Source organism: Corvus hawaiiensis, chromosome 3 (genome assembly GCF_020740725.1).
Source record: "Corvus hawaiiensis isolate bCorHaw1 chromosome 3, bCorHaw1.pri.cur, whole genome shotgun sequence".
Lineage (NCBI taxonomy): Eukaryota > Metazoa > Chordata > Aves > Passeriformes > Corvidae > Corvus > Corvus hawaiiensis.
In genome coordinates this window covers 102,259,183-102,277,785 of record NC_063215.1, presented here as the reverse complement: position 1 = coordinate 102,277,785, position 18,603 = coordinate 102,259,183, and the positions used below count along the sequence as shown (strand labels likewise).

The 18,603-nt window shown below is 41.6% G+C and overlaps 1 long non-coding RNA gene across 1 annotated transcript; it reads right to left on the bottom strand.

Annotated features, from left to right (window-relative positions):
• Nucleotides 1-1,365: 1,365 nt before the first annotated feature.
• Nucleotides 1,366-14,859, bottom strand: LOC125322324. Its single transcript, XR_007201954.1, has 8 exons — nucleotides 14,584-14,859; nucleotides 13,778-13,868; nucleotides 10,175-10,275; nucleotides 9,027-9,117; nucleotides 6,805-6,963; nucleotides 4,937-5,026; nucleotides 3,148-3,214; nucleotides 1,366-1,610 (listed from the first exon to the last, which is right to left on the bottom strand). It is a non-coding gene; the product is annotated as an uncharacterized LOC125322324 (long non-coding RNA).
• Nucleotides 14,860-18,603: the final 3,744 nt, after the last annotated feature.

The window sequence follows — 18,603 nt, the reverse complement described above, 5'->3', positions numbered from 1 at the left end:
CAGCTCCAGTCTGTGGCAGGTGACTGTGTTCTACAGCTTGAACAACAGAAATCTCTCTGCCTGTACTAAGGAAAATAGCTACTAATCATATATTAAGGTTACAGCCATGGGATATGTGTATATAGTCTCTTGCACTTGTCTGGCAGTCACAATACACTATTTATCCGCAGGGAATTTTTGTAGCAGTCTTACAACTGTGAAGCAATTTATAAGGTCTTCCTTTCACTCAGCATGTTCTCATCAGAGAAGTAGATAACAGAATAACTTGGGACTGAAATTTAGTCTAATATTTCAAAGCCCTTGAGACTCTGATTAGACCATTGCTCTGTCTGCAGATAATCTCCCACTAAACTAAATGGATGGTGCTTTGTTTTGTCCACATAAAAATAGCACTAAGACTTTGTATCTGGAAAAAGCAAAGTCTGAGCTCCCTGATGTGCATGCAAGGAAAAAAAAATCTTATTTAACTAGCAAAAGAATGAGATAGGGATGAAAAATGCGGATGTTAAAGCAGACTGAAAATTGATTGGCACAAAAATTTTCCTCTAGTTGTAGATATTCTGGGTAGACTGCACTCACTGGGCAGATGACTAATGACATGCTTCTCACTCTGGAGTCTTTAGGCCAAATGCAGCTCTCAGTTACCCAAATTTAAATCTCAAGTAAATCTGCTGATGTTACCGTAGAGTTGTGTCAGCTTCCCTGAGAGCAGAGTAGGATGCCTTGTTTATAAAATTAAGCTCTGAAAGGTACATCTGTGTGTGCATTTTGATTTGCAAATAAAATAATTTTATGGAGCTAAATTTATGCAAATACTTGGAATCTAAATCCAAAGGAGACCTTTAGTCTTGTGTTAATCAAAAAATATGTACCATTTTACAAGAAGGTACTCAAAAATATGATATGGAATACAATTAAAAGGAATAAATTCACAGAGGTTTCATATTTTACCAAGTCTTTGTTCCCTGCATGTGTATAACTGACTGCTCCCCTAGGAGAAAAGAATATACATGCTCCAGTCCTTGTATTTGTCTACCTAAAAATATCAATACATTTCTCCTCACAACAGCTGAGGGAAGAACACAGACAGCATTACCACTCAATCTTTAATCAAGCACAGAGTCAGGAGAAATCATTAGACTTCCCAAAGGCCAGCCTGGGAATGCAACATGTAAATAAGGAGAGAAATGCAGTGTTCTGCACCAACCCTCTAGTAGCATTAGATCCCTTCATAGGGGATGGAACGTTGTGCAAGGGTAGGGATTGGGAAAAGATGTCTGTGCTAACTCCCAGGTCAACACATACAAAATGAAGTCAGAGGAACTGTTGTCTTAAGCATTTAGGCATTTATTTACATTTTTGGGTACACTATACCTGAGTGCATGCAGCTTACAGTTTGTTTCCACTCACTGGAGGCAGAACAATTTATAAAGGACCGCTGCTTCTTTTCCCCTGCATGGAAAAATTCAACACTGCAGGTGAGGCGTTCGGGGAGTGCATTCCAGAATATAAAAATCACATTGGTCTTTCAATATGAGGATCACCTGCAGGCTTTCACACAATTCTTTATGCTTACAACAACTCTGTTTAAAAGAAAACTTAAGGGATGGCTGGTGATGAAGGAATTCGTTTTTAAAGCAGGCATTCGGAAAAAGCAGTGAAGGAAGAAACACCATTCATTTTTCTCAAAGAAACAAGACATCAATTCCACAATGAATATATCTATAAATTATCATTTCTTAACTTCAAAAAATAAGTTTTTCTAGCCTGCTTTGGCAACCCTGTAGTAATTCTCCTGCAGGTTGCAGAATCATGTTCTTGATGATAGGAGCTAGCCTATCATCAAGAACCTGCTTCCCAAGAAGCCTGCTTTGCTGACATGTTTTTGGGATAAGGCAGGTAACACAAGCTCCATGTATTTTCTGGGGGTGCCAACACTCATGCCACTTAGCTCTGAAGAATCTCTGCTTGGTTTAAATTAGAGTCCTCTGGAGTTTAGCACAGTGGACGAGTCTACTGACTCACACCCAGCTCTTACAGCTTCAATGACACTGGCCAGAGCAAGGAGAAAATTGCCAAAATCACTTCAAACCAGCTGGCAGACAGCCACTACTACATGAACTAGAGCAACCCTCAAATTGAAGCGCTGCTCGCCAAATTGATTTTGATAGGGCAGAGAATACAGGAACAGTTTAGGCTGACTGCAGGCACTGGATAACCATAGATTCACCAGCAGCACCATGCAGAGATCAGGAACTGGAGCAGCTGCACCCAGAGTGGGGCTCATCAGGACAGACAACTTTTCACCACACCATGAAAGGCACAACCATGCTCCCCTATCAGGTAAAAGCTGGTCCCATCATTCAAAAACCTACCAGTTTTTCTGAGACATTTTATCAACCTTTCTTCAAAAACACTGAGGCAGCCTAAAAACACCCCACAGAATTTGAATGTCGCTGCCAGTGGTTTAGTCTAGCACTGTCTCCTCACTCTCAGCTTCCAACCAGCTTTAGAGACTGACATTTGTGCACCTGAGGATGTGTGAGCTGACACTATGTACTTTTTCAGGTGGTTCCATCTCCTCCTGGGTTTAATAACAAAAATATTTTTAAGCTGCACTGTCCTCAAAGCCCATCAATGTAGATCACATGAGTGATTCTTTAATTTTATGTACCAAATACCCACATGACTGGGTGTCTGCTACACTGCCCAATATTTTTCGTTCATTTAAAATATGAATTTTCATAGGGAAATGCATAATGTGATCAAGACTTTTCTAACATAAATGAACAGCAGTCAGACTGGAAGCTGCTCTTCATATACTGAATAACAAATTACAATCCTTCCACACCTCCTTGCAGCGTTCCCCCATTTCCCACTCAGCCTCTTTCCTCACACCACCATTCTGCTCTGAACACTGCCAAGTGGAACACATATCAGGAAAGTCAGGAATTTTTTCTTTGCCTGAGAAAACATGAACCCATGGGCTATGGATATAAAGAAAGGAAGGAACAGATGCCTACTTAAACTGAAATACACAGGGAAAACACGATTTCATAGTTCACAGTCACACTCAGTGCAGTCGACCCCTGATCTCCCCATTTCCACAATGCAAATCATCCCCCCAGTGTAGCTATGCAAGGATACAACAAACAGTGCCTCTGTAATGGTAGGCTGTCATCATTCCAGGGAAATTGTTCAGCGAGACTTTTTACTTCAGGATTGGAAAGGTAAAATCTGTAACAGCAGCACAAAACCCCAACCACAAACCATGCCCCTCCACAAAAAGACCCCATGACCCAGGGAACTACTGTTTTCCTTCAAAAGGGAGTAAAAGCCCTTTCTAGTTCTGAACATGACAGGATTTTTCATTTTCCAATGACTATGCAAGAAGTAATTAAGTCATCTTTACAGAATGCTTTTGAAGAAAAACTATACAAATAGTTTCTCAATCCTGTTTCTCAGTGAAGAATCACACAGCATATTCAGGCAAAAGAAGGTTTTTGGGCTTCAGCTCAGTGCTTCTCCTTCAGCACAGTGCTGTCTTTACAGAGAATTGATCAGCTGAAAACAAATGCAATGCAATACCCTTGATATTTATAGAGTACAAAAGGTGGAACCTCTGATCCTCAGACTGTGAAGCCTGCTTTGTGCAGACACTCCAGAGCAGAAGATAGTTTCGCCACATCACTGCACCGTGAAAGAACCAGACGTGTTTGTGGCAAGCAGTTTATACGGATATCAGGCTCCCAGGTGCTTCCCAGTATTTTTACAGCTTACATCACCAAGTTGTGGCATGGCAAACTTGCTTCAAAGGGTTTCTGTGGCCGCCCCTGCTCAGCCTGCCGCGTTGTTGTGTTAGGAGTCAGCTAGATGGTGCTCATGGGGTGGCAGCCGGTGTGCAAAGTTAGCTCTGGGATTTCGCTCCGGGCCTCTTCCCCCGCCTCTGGCATCCCACACAATCTAAGCCCGCTGCCAAAAATGAAAAAGCAGCACCGGGAGGAACGGGATGAAGGAGGGAGGTGAGAGTAAACTGCATCTCGGATACCGTATGAGCACGGATCCATACAGAACTGTGCTGGCTTTCGAGGGCTGGGATGCAGGGATGAAACAGGCTGGGTTTGTGTATATGAGCCAGCTCATTTACTCCTACCTGGCAGCCTGAAAAGAGCACAGCACTGACAATTTGGGAATGAACCACGTTGTTGGAGAGATGTGACAATTTGGAAGTTGTTTTTCCTCTGACAAATAGCAATCCTAGCTGTAAGATTCACTGTGGTCAGATGGAGTGTGTCTTTATGGATGTTTGAAGTTAGAATTAATTAGTAGCTTTTAGCAGTCTGTGAAGTTGCCTAGTTTTGCTGGATTAATTGCATATTGCAGATAGTGATGTAAAGACACACTGTGCTAACTCCCAGTAAATATGAAAAACTCTAAGCGCACGGGAATGGTTTGGTGTGGACATATTGTTCAGATGCATTGAGTGGCAGAATACTTATAAATTGTTAAATCTGAAGATTCTACTTGGTCCCTTGGGCTGAAAGTTTGTATGAAAATTTCATTTCAAAATGACAAGCCTATATATGCACAGGAATGGTTTTCTAAATAAAACCTTAGATCATTTTTTATTCATCTTACGTCTAAAATGCCCAGAGGCATAGATCCATAAAAATTTTAAACTTTAAACAAAAACTCCTTTTGAGTTGCAGGAAAACAAAACATTCTGAAAGCAACAGTTTATATTATTTATTGTGATGTTTACTTAGCAAGAGAAGCTGATGAGTTAATTCTCAGTGGAAGTGCTGAATTACTTTAGGAACAGAAGCCCAATTAATTAAGGATCATTTCCTATTGATTTCACAGTACTACAGTCCAGACTCAGAGTACCTGCTATGCTCCTATACAAGATAAACATAATAAATAATAATATACTTACACTAGTTACTGCTGTCCTGATGACTTGTAATTCTCAGGGAGGAAACACTTCTAAGATTTTTATGTGAACATAATAAAAGCCAGAATGTCTCTTGAAAGAAAGAGAACAGGAAAACACAGAAGAGGCATTGTATAAACTCCAGATAAAAGACAATAGTCAAATGAAGAGACAGGTTTAAAAAGCAGACAAAAGTGGAAATATATACATTTGTACTGGAAATATCAATAGGAAAATGTAAAATTTAATACCTAAAGCTGGGAATTTTTACTTTATAGAGTGCAAAACCTAAATGCTTTTGGCATACCTCTCTCCACTCCCTGACTGCTTCCTGCCCCGAAGCCCACACAGCACTGTGGCTAGACCTTAAGCCCAGATTCACCTCACAACTTCATTATGAGCAGAAATCAAGCCCTGGAAATGTCATTATTTAACCACTATGATCAGCCTGCTGCATGACTGTGAAGAACCAGGGCACATATTTTCTCTCTACATGTGTGTCCTTGTTCCAGGAAAGACAGAGTTAACTTTTGCAGCAGTCAGAAAGGGCATGGCCAGGACCCTGGGGTTATCCCCTGGTCTTGTAGTGCCAGATTCCTGTGGTAAGCAATCACCTGTGGATGGTTTGCCTCTCTGGTACACTCTGTTATTTGTATTGTTGCTGTTACTGCTTGCTTTCTTATCTCATTGTTTCCAGTGAATTTTTCTTATCTCATGATCTTTACCTTTTCATAGCCCCAATTCTCCTCTCCATCCTGTCTCAGGGGAAGGTGGGGTGGAAGTGAGTGGGCAGCACGAGTTCTGGGGCGTTTCAGTGGGAACACTAAATTGGGAAATAGCATTCCTAAACCATGACAGTGAGCTTATCCATCCTGGAGACCAGCTGGAGCCCCACACAGACCCACTGTCAAAGCCTTTCCTCACAGAGCAAAACAGTGAGTTCCATCATCCTGACTCTTATGCGAACACAACAAAATTTGGGGTAGTTTTGGCTCAGTTCACGGGCAAGTTGCACTGCACTGTTGGAATGGACAGATGTGTTGGATTCACTTTGGATAATTTAGCAACCATTAAATGCATTACCAGGATCCTCTATGAAGAAATTCAGGAAGTTCAGCATTCCCTTGTACAACCACATGTATTTGCAAACAGATTACATATAATGGTGTTGTTTGAGGGACAACTACAGAAGCAAGTTATCTGGCTACAATTTTCTGACCTGCTTTTGTTGAGTCTGACACCTGGAGCTGTGCTACTTCTGCTTCCTCTTAAAGCTAAACTTTGTCTCATTCTGCTACCTCTCTCCACTCCCTGACTGCTTCCTGCACTGAAGCCCACACAGCAGTATCCAGTGACCCAGCTTTTGTGTTTGTACCCAGTCACTAAAGAGACCACTGGGCCATAAAGATTCAATTTTTGCTGGAGGTTGTCAGGCTAACTACTAATTACTGTCTTGTACAGCAACTTCTCTTTCAGCTCTCACTGCCTACACCGCCTCACTTTTTTTTTCACTTAGCCTAAAGAAATGACAAGAAGCACACCCATGAAGTTCAGCCATATTCACACCTCCTGATGTCCATCAATACTGCACAGAACAGCAACGACACAGGAAATACAATACTCACATTTACTTAGACAGTAAGACGGAACAGGTAACTTGAGCTGAGGCCCTTGCAAGTCATGAAAAATAATGCATAAAGGTATCAACTTATTTTAAAAGATCTCTAAGCATCTTTATTAGCTAAAGAAGAAGGGGAAATCCTACCTTGCAGTTATGGCAAGGATAAAAGGAAGCTGGGAGCAGTGCTGTAGCCAGCATGCACACAGAGCAGGAGGAGCACACAGTGCCTAAAACCAGCGCACTGACTCACCAGGAGAGCATCCTCCAAGACCTGAGGTCAGGCTTCTCAAGAAGCAGCAGATAAATCAGCAAAGATCCTAGATCTTCATGGCCAGGCATCTGTACTCCCAGACAGGGCTGCAGGGAGTGGGGCTGGCAGCAACAGCGTTCTTTGAAAGCCTTTAGGAAACTGGAAAAGAAGGGGAGAAAAAGGACGGTCTCAGAGCCTTTGACTTTTGCCCATTAAGCTCAGCTTCTCTGAGCTTAGACTCAGCAGGAGGACATGAGTAAACCAAAGAAAATGGCCTTTACCTTTCTTCTGCTGCTTACATTTTGGGTTTGCTTAGACAGAGGATGGACTTGAATGAGTGAGGCCATTTTTTGGCCTCAGGAACAAAAGGAATCAAGGAAATGATCAAATCCAGTTAAAAAAAAAAAAAAAAAAAAAAGCATTTTAAAATTTTAACCAATTATTTAAAATTAGACATTATGTGAAAATAATTATTCCAGATCTGAGAGCATGTGTACTAAATGTGAACATGAGATAGAAGGGGCTGGGTTTTCCAGTCTGGAGAAGCGAAGGCTGAAGGGAGCCAATCTTTGTCTTCAGCTACCTTTGGGGGTTGAAGATAAGGGTCTCTGCATCTCACACTGAAAAATGAGACATAATGACTGCAGTGGAGCAAGGGCAGCTAAAAGTGGATGCAAAGATAGATGTTCTTCACCATGAAGCTGATCCACCACTGAAACAAGTGCCTTGAGAGGCTGGAGGAGCTCTGTCCTTGGAGATTTTCAAAAGGCTTAACCTTTACTACAGTGCGGCTCGTAAGTCACCATAAAAACTTAAATTGATGTGGAGACAATTTAGGGAGGAAGGCTGTAGACACATGTCCTGTTTCTGCTGCCACTGAGGTGTTTGACCCCTATCCTTCCCTGCTGATTTTTACCGCACTTGAGGGGGCCATGGATGCATCAGTGCAACTGCAAATGCAGACACTCCTCAATCCACTTACACAAATTAAATGCTTTGTATGTTTCAGCCTATTTTGGGAGAAAGGGTGACACAAAGCTGGGCAAAGTACATTTCGAATGCCCTGGTTAGGAGGGCATAGCGTGCCTGACCTCCAGGTCATACACACAGGTCTAGGACCAACTTGATTCAGGGAGACAGACCGCTGCAATTTATCTTGTGTTGTTCTTTCCTACTAGCAATAAATAAAAGCCCAAAAAGATATAATTTTGGATGGACACAGCAGGAGCTCACTTCACTCAAAGCAAGACTGGAACCTTACCTGCTGACACGCAATTATTGAACTCGCTTCATGCCCCCATGCACCAGCTGCACAGCACAGAGGGAGCACAGCATCGACATGAAAAAGCCCTGATATGCAGGTGGCTGTGCCTGGAACAAGGGACGGGATCCAGGGGTAAGTGTCAGTGCAGGAGGTGAAGTGTGCACAGTGAGTGCTGACTGCCTGCTGGGTTGGCACACCTGCAACAAAATCCATGGCAGTACCCTCCCTTCCATCCAGCTCCGTCTGGAGTGTTTGCAAACAGAAACATCATGGGTGTAAAGCCCAGGTCAGGAAGGCAAGTAAAAGGGGGAAAAGGGGGAAAAAATAGAAAAAGTCAGCTTCTGTGCAGTGTAAATCTTAGTGACGATATTTTTATTACTATTAATTTGTTAACCCTGTTAGTAGACAAGGTAAACAAATGCAACAATCACAAGTATATAAACTCAATGCATAAACAGCATTACTCAAGGTTGCTTAATAATTCATTTTAGTCAGTTTCAGAGCAACTTCCTACAGAAATAAATAACAAAAGACCATGAAAGAAACCCAAAACTGAAAACACCACTGTGTGTGCTGTGAACTCTTGTTCCTGTGGAGACTTTAATGTTTTGGAACATGATATGCAGCAGAAACAGTAATTTATAAGGTTTTCCATAGTTTTGTTTTGTTTTACATGTGTTTCTGTCCAACTGAATTTTTGTCAAAGCAAGTCCCAAGTCTTGTGAGCGAAAAATCCTCTCGGTAGCAAAAAGAGGACAATGTGACTGCAGAGAAGTTGGCATGTGCAGGGTAGACTGTAGCCAGGACACATCCAATCTGCTGGGCATTCATGCCTGCTGAGATTGGACACTGGAATGGGCACTTCAGAGCCCGGGCATGGGAAACCCCTCTGCAAACTCCAGCTGCACTTCACCAATCTGTGGGCAAAGCCAGTACATTCACACAAGAGCTTGCTCACCTCAGACCTCGCCTGTGATGCCACTGGCTGTACAAATGCCCTCAGCCTCAGTATTCATTTTCCTTTTCAAATTCATACAATTGTCCATGTCCTGGAAGATAAGGTAAGGACACAAGTAAGGAAAGTCTGATGTCTTTTTCTTGAACACTCACCACAACCACACCTTTCATTCTCACAGCAAATCACGTTCTAGCCAGGGTTTGTAATTTTCAATGAAAAAAGACGCAAATTTTCAATCATCTAATATTGTTTCAACCTTTCCAACAGTACCTTCTGAGTGCAAAGTAGCTGTACAGTATCACATAATTTATGTGGTACTGTATTATATCCAGTGGTGTTTGTTCAGAAAAAGCATAATTACTACCCAAAGACAAAGGGAAATAAATAAGAAATGAAAACTAATAATAGTGTGAGGTGTTGGTTTTCTTACCCCTCAGAGTTCAATTTAGGCACAGTAGATATTGATTTAATTTCACAGCACAGGCCCACATTGATAAAGGATAATATACACTTAACAAGGGAAATTATGGAAAAATAAGGAAGTGGTTTTCTCAAACTAATTTTATTTTGTTACTATATCATTCCTCACATTGATCCTTCATTTATTAACAAACAGTAAAACATATTTTTATAAGAGGAAGGAAAAGAAAAAATTGGAAATTTTAACACTGTGGATGGCTGAAGAGTTTCTTGTGAAACTTCACAAGAAAACTATCCAAGTAACCCTTTCTCTTAGGAGTTCTTGCTTCCATGGAAGAGAGTGGATATTTTTCTAAACTGAAAAATATAAAAGCTGAGAGATGAAAAAAAAAAGATTTTGCAAAAAAAAGGATTTTTGAAACGTAAGTTATTGCAATACCTCTTAGAAGTTGTATTTCAGATAGTTCATATTTCTTTTCTATGCCCCTGCAGTGAGGTTCCCAGTGGAATACTACATCCCATCATTTATGGGAGTCTGTGGTAGCTCCCTGGCAAGAACTCCAGGCAAAAAGAGTCTTGTGGTTCAAGGGAAAATAATGAACCACACATCAGAGCTATAACACTGTAAGATACTACAGAAAGCTTTCAAGGCTCAAATTTTGCTTAATTCTACTTTATTTTTTTTCTTTAATAAAAGAGACCAATGGCAAAAAGAATCATTTTCTTACTGCAGGAGGTGTATTGAGCCTGAGTCAGACCCGGTCATTTTTTTTTTTATTTCTTTGGTAGTGTGCAGCCTTGCAGTACAGGTGGGAGCTAGGATCTGTACCTGGAAAACACACAGAAATTCACAAGCCAAAAGCCTGCCACAGAGCAGTCCCCCATTCGGTCTGCCACGGATCAGCAGTTCCCAATGTTTGCCTGCCTGCCCAGCAGTGACTGCTCCAGTACCACTCCAGCAGGGAGGTGAACCACTGAGGCAGGAGAAGCACTGCGGCAGTAGGATTGCCTTCCTGGCACCCACACAGGCCGCTGGCTTTGGCTCAGATCCTAAAGGTTTACGTCAACATCAATTTCCAGATTTTGAAAGATGTGTTCTTTCAAGCACAGGTGCAAATAAAAGGCCTTTTAGAAGCCACTACCATGCCTCAACGTAGAAAAATTTTTATTAGCTTTAGAAAGCGAATAAGTTTAATTTAAGGCATGGCCCAGGTTTTGCAGTTTTTATTTAAATTGTCCATAGACCCTCTCCCTAGAAGAGGAAGGACCAATGACCCCACGGCATTTTCTACAAAACACTTCAAGCCTGATTTGGAAACTGTCGAAAGTCTGGCACTCCAAGTAAACACTGCCATATTTTTGGAATCTTTTCCCATCCAAATTCAGTAGTACAGCATGAACTTCCCTCAAATAACAACACAGCTCCCCCGGGGTGTAGATAATACACATAATCACCACAGTCTCTGCCTATTCAAGTTAACACTTCTTAACAACAGATGTAATCTTCAGTGAGACCCAGCTTTTACACATTGCTGCTAATATGAATCACGCTTAACTTGTCCAAGTATCTCTTCTAAAAAGCTTATGTTTTCCCTAGAGGTATTTAAATTAGGAATCTTTAACTGCTAATTGAATATGAACTTGTATAACCGAGCAGGTCATCCTCGCTTCTGAAACAGAGGATGAAGGACTGCACTTAGTCCAGACTAAGTGAGGTGAACACATCTGATGAATAAAACCTTCATGATACAGTAAAGGTTTGAGGGGCACTGTTGCAACAGGTCTTAGGGTGAAGAGCACCAGATGATGCTATCAAATCTTTCCCAACAGCTCAAGGTCAATGCCACAGAACGAGTTCTGTCACTGCATTCATTTTCATTGTTCAGGTGTCTAGCAAATTAGGAAGGACTTCAGTTCAAGAGTGTTTTTTAAATTCACTAAGTGTATGCTACATTCAAATATCATTAAGACAGTAAAATGATCTGACAAAAGACAGGGATTTTTATATTGCCTGTTGCAAAAGCTTTCAGAGAAAAGCAAAGCAGGCTCCTTGCTTTTAGTGCACCAGATCACTGTCACATGTCAGTACAGGTATTGAATTTGGTCTAGTATTTTAAAAGTCTTGCAAAGCAGCAGACCTTTACATCTTCTAAGGATTTTGCAAACAGTTCAAAATTGTACTTCAGTATTTTTATACAATGATAATGGTTCAATAAGTAATTTAACACTGGTTATTGCTTTCTATTTTGGTGTAGTAATTTACAAATATATATTTAACCAGACATAATGCTGTCAGAGAATTACTTAATCAGCATATGAATGTACATTGAAGCAAAAGCTGGGAGTACATTTATCCAGTTAGGTATGAATATTGCTAAAATGGCTCAAATACAGTGAGGGGAAATGGGACAGCAAGGAAGAGAAATCAAACCATCACTGATCCCATAAATGCAGAAAAAGGACAGATAACAAGCACGATATTAACTTAAAACTCATAATGTTCTATTTTTCTCTGTATGTTAAGTGATAGCTTTGCTGAAAAAAGCAAGCTTCTCTTCTTTGAACACAGAGATAATGGAGTGCACACTGGGGAATACTGGGGGTATGCTTACAGCACCGTATTCATTCCATTTCCATCCAATTCAATCTAAATCCCACCCCGTTGCCCATCACCACCGGTTTTCCTTAAAACAGAAACTTGATTTTTTTCAGCTATGTCGATACATTTCAGTTTTACCTTTCTATAACGCAGTATGTGACATGCACACCTGTGGTAATTGTGGAGTTTCTGGACATCTTTTTGGGTTTCCACCTGAATGGCAAGACACTACAGTCAAGAGTGGTAAATATGGTATTTCCTCATGTATTTGAGACAAGAGGTGGAAGACTTCACACAGGCTACAGATGTGGCTTCTTCACAAGCCCTTACCAAAACATGATCTTCTGGCTCCCATGGTGGAAAAGCGTAGGTTTGGCAGAGGGAGAATTACTGGGGTTCAAAGATAAAGAACAAAGGCAAGCAGGGCTCGGTATTTCAACTCCAGCACCACAACAGCAGCCAGAGCAAAGACCCAAAGATAAACTCTTGCAGGTAAAAAAGGAGCATCTTTTACTATGGACTCGAATGCCCTGCACCAGGCCACTGTGACTTTCTGAGTTGCACTCTGTTCGACCAACTTTATTACAAGACAGGCAAAAAGGATTCACCTTGCAAGAGGTGAAGTAAAAAGCAAAACATAAGGCAACATAAAACAAGATCTGTCCTCAAAAAGACTATCTTTGCTTTTAAAGTTACTTTGTTCTCCTCTGGGGTTTTGTAAAACAAGACCTGGAAAATGCAAATATTCCCAGTATTGCTTGCTCAAAGGGACGGTGCTTTGGCAACAGAAAGGCTGTCTCAGTGCCCTGGTTGTCCCTGGATCAAGATCCCAATCTGCTGGTACATTAAGTCTCCTGGCTCAGTCAGCAGTAGGAACTGGGCAGCCCAGGGACAAAACAGCTTTGGGAAACAGAAAAGAGCCTGGAGGAGGGGACAAGTGAAAGCTGTGAGCTCACACTTCTTCATGTCTTGGATCTGGTGAGGGACTGCCCCAGGACCTAGACCCAACCAGGCCATGAGGGACTGGACAGCTGCTACAGAGAACAAGCCAGATTTCTGTCTGGCAGACAAGAGGCAAAATGAAAATGTGTTTTATAAAACCATAGAATATCAGGTTGGAAGAGACCTCAAGGATCATCTGGTCGAAACTTTCTAGGCACAGTCTACACAAGATGGCCCTGCACCCTGTCCAGGCACTTAAATGTTCAACACTGGGGAATCCACCACTTCCCTGGGGAGATTATTCTAGTGGCTGATTGTTCTCATTGTGAAAGGTTTTCCTCATTCTCAAACAGAATCCTCTGGACTAACTTGTACCCACTTGTACCTCATCTCTCCCTGTAAAAAGGGAGCGTCCACTTTCTCTGTAGCCATCCTGTAGATACAGGAACATGGCAATACTGGAACCTTTGCCTTTTTTGAACTTCCCTATCAAAAAAACCATCCTCTTGTAGAAAGATTGACCTCTTCTCTGCTTGGCAGAATTCAGTGTGAAACACACAAACTCAACAATAGAGACGTGCATAACATCTCTGCCCATCCCCAGAGGAGGACAGCTATGAAGGGCAGCACACATGTGACAGCTTTGCACAAGAGGAAGAAAACAAGAGCAAAAAACCTTATTTCCTCACAGGAGTCACTTGCTTCTATCTTTCCAGTGGCTAGTTAAATGCCATTTACATTTTTCCCTGATACAGACAATACAGATTCCCACGATGCACCTTCTCCTCACCCTCACAGAAGAGTTTTTTCTTCATAGACTTATCATTTAACCAGGAGATGACGAGACACTGTGAAAACTTTTCTTTTCAATCCATATATATCTGTAACAAAAAAAAAAAAAATTCTGTTACTGATTTCCAACTCATTAGCAGTTAAAAATCATGCATCTTCCAGAAACTGAGGGTAGGGGAGGGAAATCTGCAGCCTCATGTCACCTGTAACAGCAGAGCATAATCCTCCCACGTTTGGTAACTTTGCAGACACGGGGAACTGCAGAAGGTAGCAATTTTCACTGATCAAAAAGTTTTCTGACTCTGCATAACCCACAGTCATATATATCCTTGAATGCCATTTGTCTATTATTATACATAACTATATCTTATATATAACTAAATAACTATGTTATTTAGTGCAGGTATGACTCTTAAATCTACATAATACTAAGGCTGCCCAACACTCTCCATTTTGGATGTGTTTTCAGCTGCCGGTGGCATTTCCAAGCTTGTGTTCTATGCCACTGTCTGCCTCAGGTTAATTAGCTCTGTAGAATACAGAGTATAAACAAAACACACCATGTACCCAGAGAGCTTTGCCCAGATTAGATGAAATTGTAAATGATTAATTGAAAAAAATTCAGTTATCCATGCCATGCTTTGATGAGGGGATCTGAAATATGGCAGGAGGTAGGGTTTTTTTGTGTTAAAAATCCACTCATTGCTGTTGTAGTGAAAATCTGTACCACATCAACCACCTTAAAAGATTTTGTGTATTTTCCCTTACCCTCCCTATCAAGATGCTTATTCTTAAGCTACTTACAGTTTATCACCTCAAGTCCCAGGGCTACTGCGACTTAGTCTGTGGGCACAAGATTGGCAGTGGAGATTTCATCTTCTGCTTGGATTTCTGCTCGACTGGGGCAGCAGAAGGCAAGGACAACAGAGAGATCCCAGTGTCAGCAGTAACAAAAAGGATGGACAGGGACTCTTTTTGGGGACACAGGCTTGCTTCTGCCGTCATCTATATCTCCCATATTACTCTGGTAGATGGATTCCTGTGGAAAGCACGTGCATTTGGGAAGCTTTTATGTTGCTGAAATGCTGGAGGTGGATTATAAAGAGGGAAGGACTGGTTAGAGTGTTTTGAGGTGTGGGAAGAAGGAAGTTGCTAAGAGAAAAGACTAATTTGGGCTCCTAAATGTCTCATTACTTGCTCATGCATATTCCTAGTCCAAGGTTGAGAAAGAAATCACTGCATATCCAGCCCTGACAGCAACTTAAAACCTGGATTCTACATTCTATCTTTCTTTCTCAGTGAGGAGGCAGGAGACCTCAGGCTGTGACTTCAGCTATGCACCCACTTGTTGGGAAAGATGCTCCTGCATGTGCTCACATTTCTGGTTATGGATGCACAGGAATAAGCAGATAATTCTTATGTCCTTTATCCTCTCAGGACAAATGAACACAGCTAAAAACTGTCAGAGCCTTGAGTGCAACATTTAGTACTTAGACAGCACATCTGAAAGAATATGGTAAATAGGGGAAGAGAAAAGACACAGCTTGCTCAAAGAAGTAACATTCTTCATTTCCCTCCCACCTCCCCCTCAGTCATCCGCTTCATGGAGCAAGTGAGTAAAAAATCATGATCCAGAGGGTAATGGCTGAATAAGAGAGGCTCCCAGGTCCACTGCAGGCCTGCCATGCTTCAAAACATAGCTCTTGCTCAGCACTGACAGCTGAAACCTCATCTTTGTAATCTATGGCCTGGCTGTGGAGTTCTCTGCTCTAATTATTCTGCATTTGTCTCTCCTCCCAGCCTGGAACAGGTTTTCAAAGGCCTGAGACCACTGGAACGGGGAAGATTTATGGAGTCAGTCAATGCTGGTTGCATTCTGCAGAACTTTGAATAAGAACCAAAAGACTATTTGAATCTTACAAGGGAAGTTTCCCTCTGATTCGAGTATTACTCACTTCCTGGTGCACTGAAGTTAAAGGATTAAGTAACTTTTCCCAAATATAGAATGGATCACACCCAATCACACACACACACACAGTGCTGCCTTCTTTAAGTGAAGCATCTGAGGAGGAAAATGAGATTACAAATTTAGGAGTATAATGAGATCAAGTTAAATTCACACCATTTACCCGCCTAAGCACAATCTATGTCCTTAGAAAAGATTAATTTTTTTGGTTGCAATTTCTAATCTCATTATACCTTTTGTCACAAGAATGATTTATCAGAATTTCAATAATGCCATACATTTTGTATATTCACTTGGCTTCTCCAGTATTTTATATTTTCATTAGCTGGTATCCACTCACTCATGCCATACCACTCAGCACAGCTATAAATAGAGAGACCAACCAACCAAATCACACAATATTGAAAAGGTCAAAGTAGTATATTACATTACTATAACTTAGAGAATACTCTTTGCAAGGTATTAAAACTTTGACTCCTTATTTATGTGACAACGAAAATAAAGAAAATAGGAGCCATGTGAAATAATCACATCATTACCAGACGTCCTTGGGAAACTGAGGGATTGTAAACCCCTCAACATTATTATCTTTACAGCCTAATATAAATTAATGTTGTTCTTTAGGTACTGTCTATCATAGGCTAAGTTAGGTACTGTGTATCTTATGCTCAGGCCATGGTCTGTTCACTACCACTTTTTATGTTTTTAAATACAAATATTCAAGAAGCTCTTAAGGAATAATTATAAGCAAATTTTTTGAAGTCAGAAACCTCTTTTAGTTAACTTGTAAAGAAATTTATCCAGAAACTAAAAATTTGTGAAACTTAAGATAAGGATTATTATTACTGACTCTTTCCCTCCACCAAGAGAGTAAGAGAATTATGGCCTTTCTCTGAAAGTCTTTGGAAAGGATCTGTTTGAACTCAGCGGCTGCGTCAGCACAAAATGCTTTTAGGGTGACGGTGAGCACAGGCTGTTCTGCAATACATCCACCATCCTGTTCCCTCTAAAGACACCCTTGTCTGCATGGCGAAATGTGTATCCCACCTCTTTCCTCGCAACCCAGGATTCCTAAGAGATCAGGTATACGCTGCAGAAACACCTGAAAATCCACAGTAACCTTCCCAGGCCCAGGTTCAGTCAGGTGGCTGATGTGTGCCTTGCATCACTGCCCCTGTACCCAGTGCTATTTGATCCTGCAGAAGTCTCTGGCTCACATGAAAGTCTCTCTGCTAAGTCATCTACAGGCATGAGGTTTTACACAAAGAACAAAAGTACAGCTGGGATCTTCAAGACTAGAAGAGCTGTCCCAGACACAGCAGTCATGGCCCACATGAGACAATACTCACAGCTGTAAAGATTCACAGAGTAAAAGGGGATGTTTTTAAAACCGTGAAAAAAATTGAAATGGAAGGAACAATGTTAAAGGGATAAAGAGAGAAGGTGCTAGCTGGGCTTTTCGATATAACTGCAGGAGAACTGAGCTTACTACTCAACCCATAGTGCACTTTTGGTATGTTCCAGGCCACCCTGAACCCCTGGGCAAGTTTAGGCATCCACAACCCAACAATGCTGTGGAAGAGGTGCTGGAGGCTGCCCTGCTTTCTCCCTGTGTAGACAGGGGCAATCTGTATTTAGCCGGCATATGTTTGATTAGATCCTGGCATTATACAGTACTGTAGGTTTGGGGAATCAATAATAATGCCATTACAAAGGACTTAATAAATGGAATTGCAATTAACTTAACAGATAACTGAGAAATAAGCTCAGCTAATATTAAGACAACAGCAAACAGTGACCTAATTTCTATTTTATGAGCCTCACTGTCTTCCATGAGAGAATACACAATTCCCAGTGAGCAAGAGGGGATGCCAGGATAACTCTTTGAGGACTATCCACAATTTCCAGTTTGAAACACCACAGTTGCAACAATGCACAGCCAGATTTCCTAATGCAGAGCTGGAGCTGATCTGGCATCTCTCCCTTTCTCCCACTGAGTCCCTGTTAAGAGATCAGAGAGGCTGAGCAAAAACAAAGCTGCAGTGTCTGCAGGCAGTACAGCTGAATAGCCACATTCACCTGCTCATGCTACTTAGGTGCTTATATGGCAAAACGAGCCTGCAGCTTCTATTTTTCATACATGAGACTTGAAGGTTGGGTATGGCTTGGAGTTTTTTTGGAGGGGGGAGTGCTTTGGGGGCCTTTTGGTGAGTTTTTTTTGGTGGGGTGCGTTGTTTTTGGTTTGATGCCATTTGTGGGTTGGTTTCTTTTTTTTTAGAAAAGTACTTGATAAGACCTTGCTTAAGGCCTTGTCTACACAAAAATAATGTCCTAGTAGAAGTGATGCAGCCTCCTCCCCTGACAGTGACACCTGCAATATAGATGCTATTATTTTAATAGCAAGGTTGTGCACACCCTGCTAAACAGTTTACTGAGGAAGGGATTATACTCTACCTGTGTCACACAGTTTTCAGATTAGAAAACTGAGGCTGTACTCTTACAACTGACTAAATGTCCATAGGTAAGGTGAGCAAGTAATTTGCCAGGAAGAAGACTTAAAAAATAAAAACCCTGCCAAAAATAAAAAGCAACACCAGGCTTTTATCTTTGCCAGCAAAGGTTACCCGGGAGAGAGCAAGAGAGAGAAATGTGAAGTAGTGCATCTCCTGGCTAATCCATACTTCCTGAAGATTCCCACCCTGAGCTGATGCCTTGGCACTGTTCTGGCAAGGCTCTGGACCCTCTGGCAGAGCAGGTGGCTGTGGGTGGCTGCTCCACCGTCCTCCCACTCCCAGCAGATTTGCTGGCACTGGGGGCGTGGAAAGAGAGCTCCACCTGAGCAAACCGAGCCTCTCCAC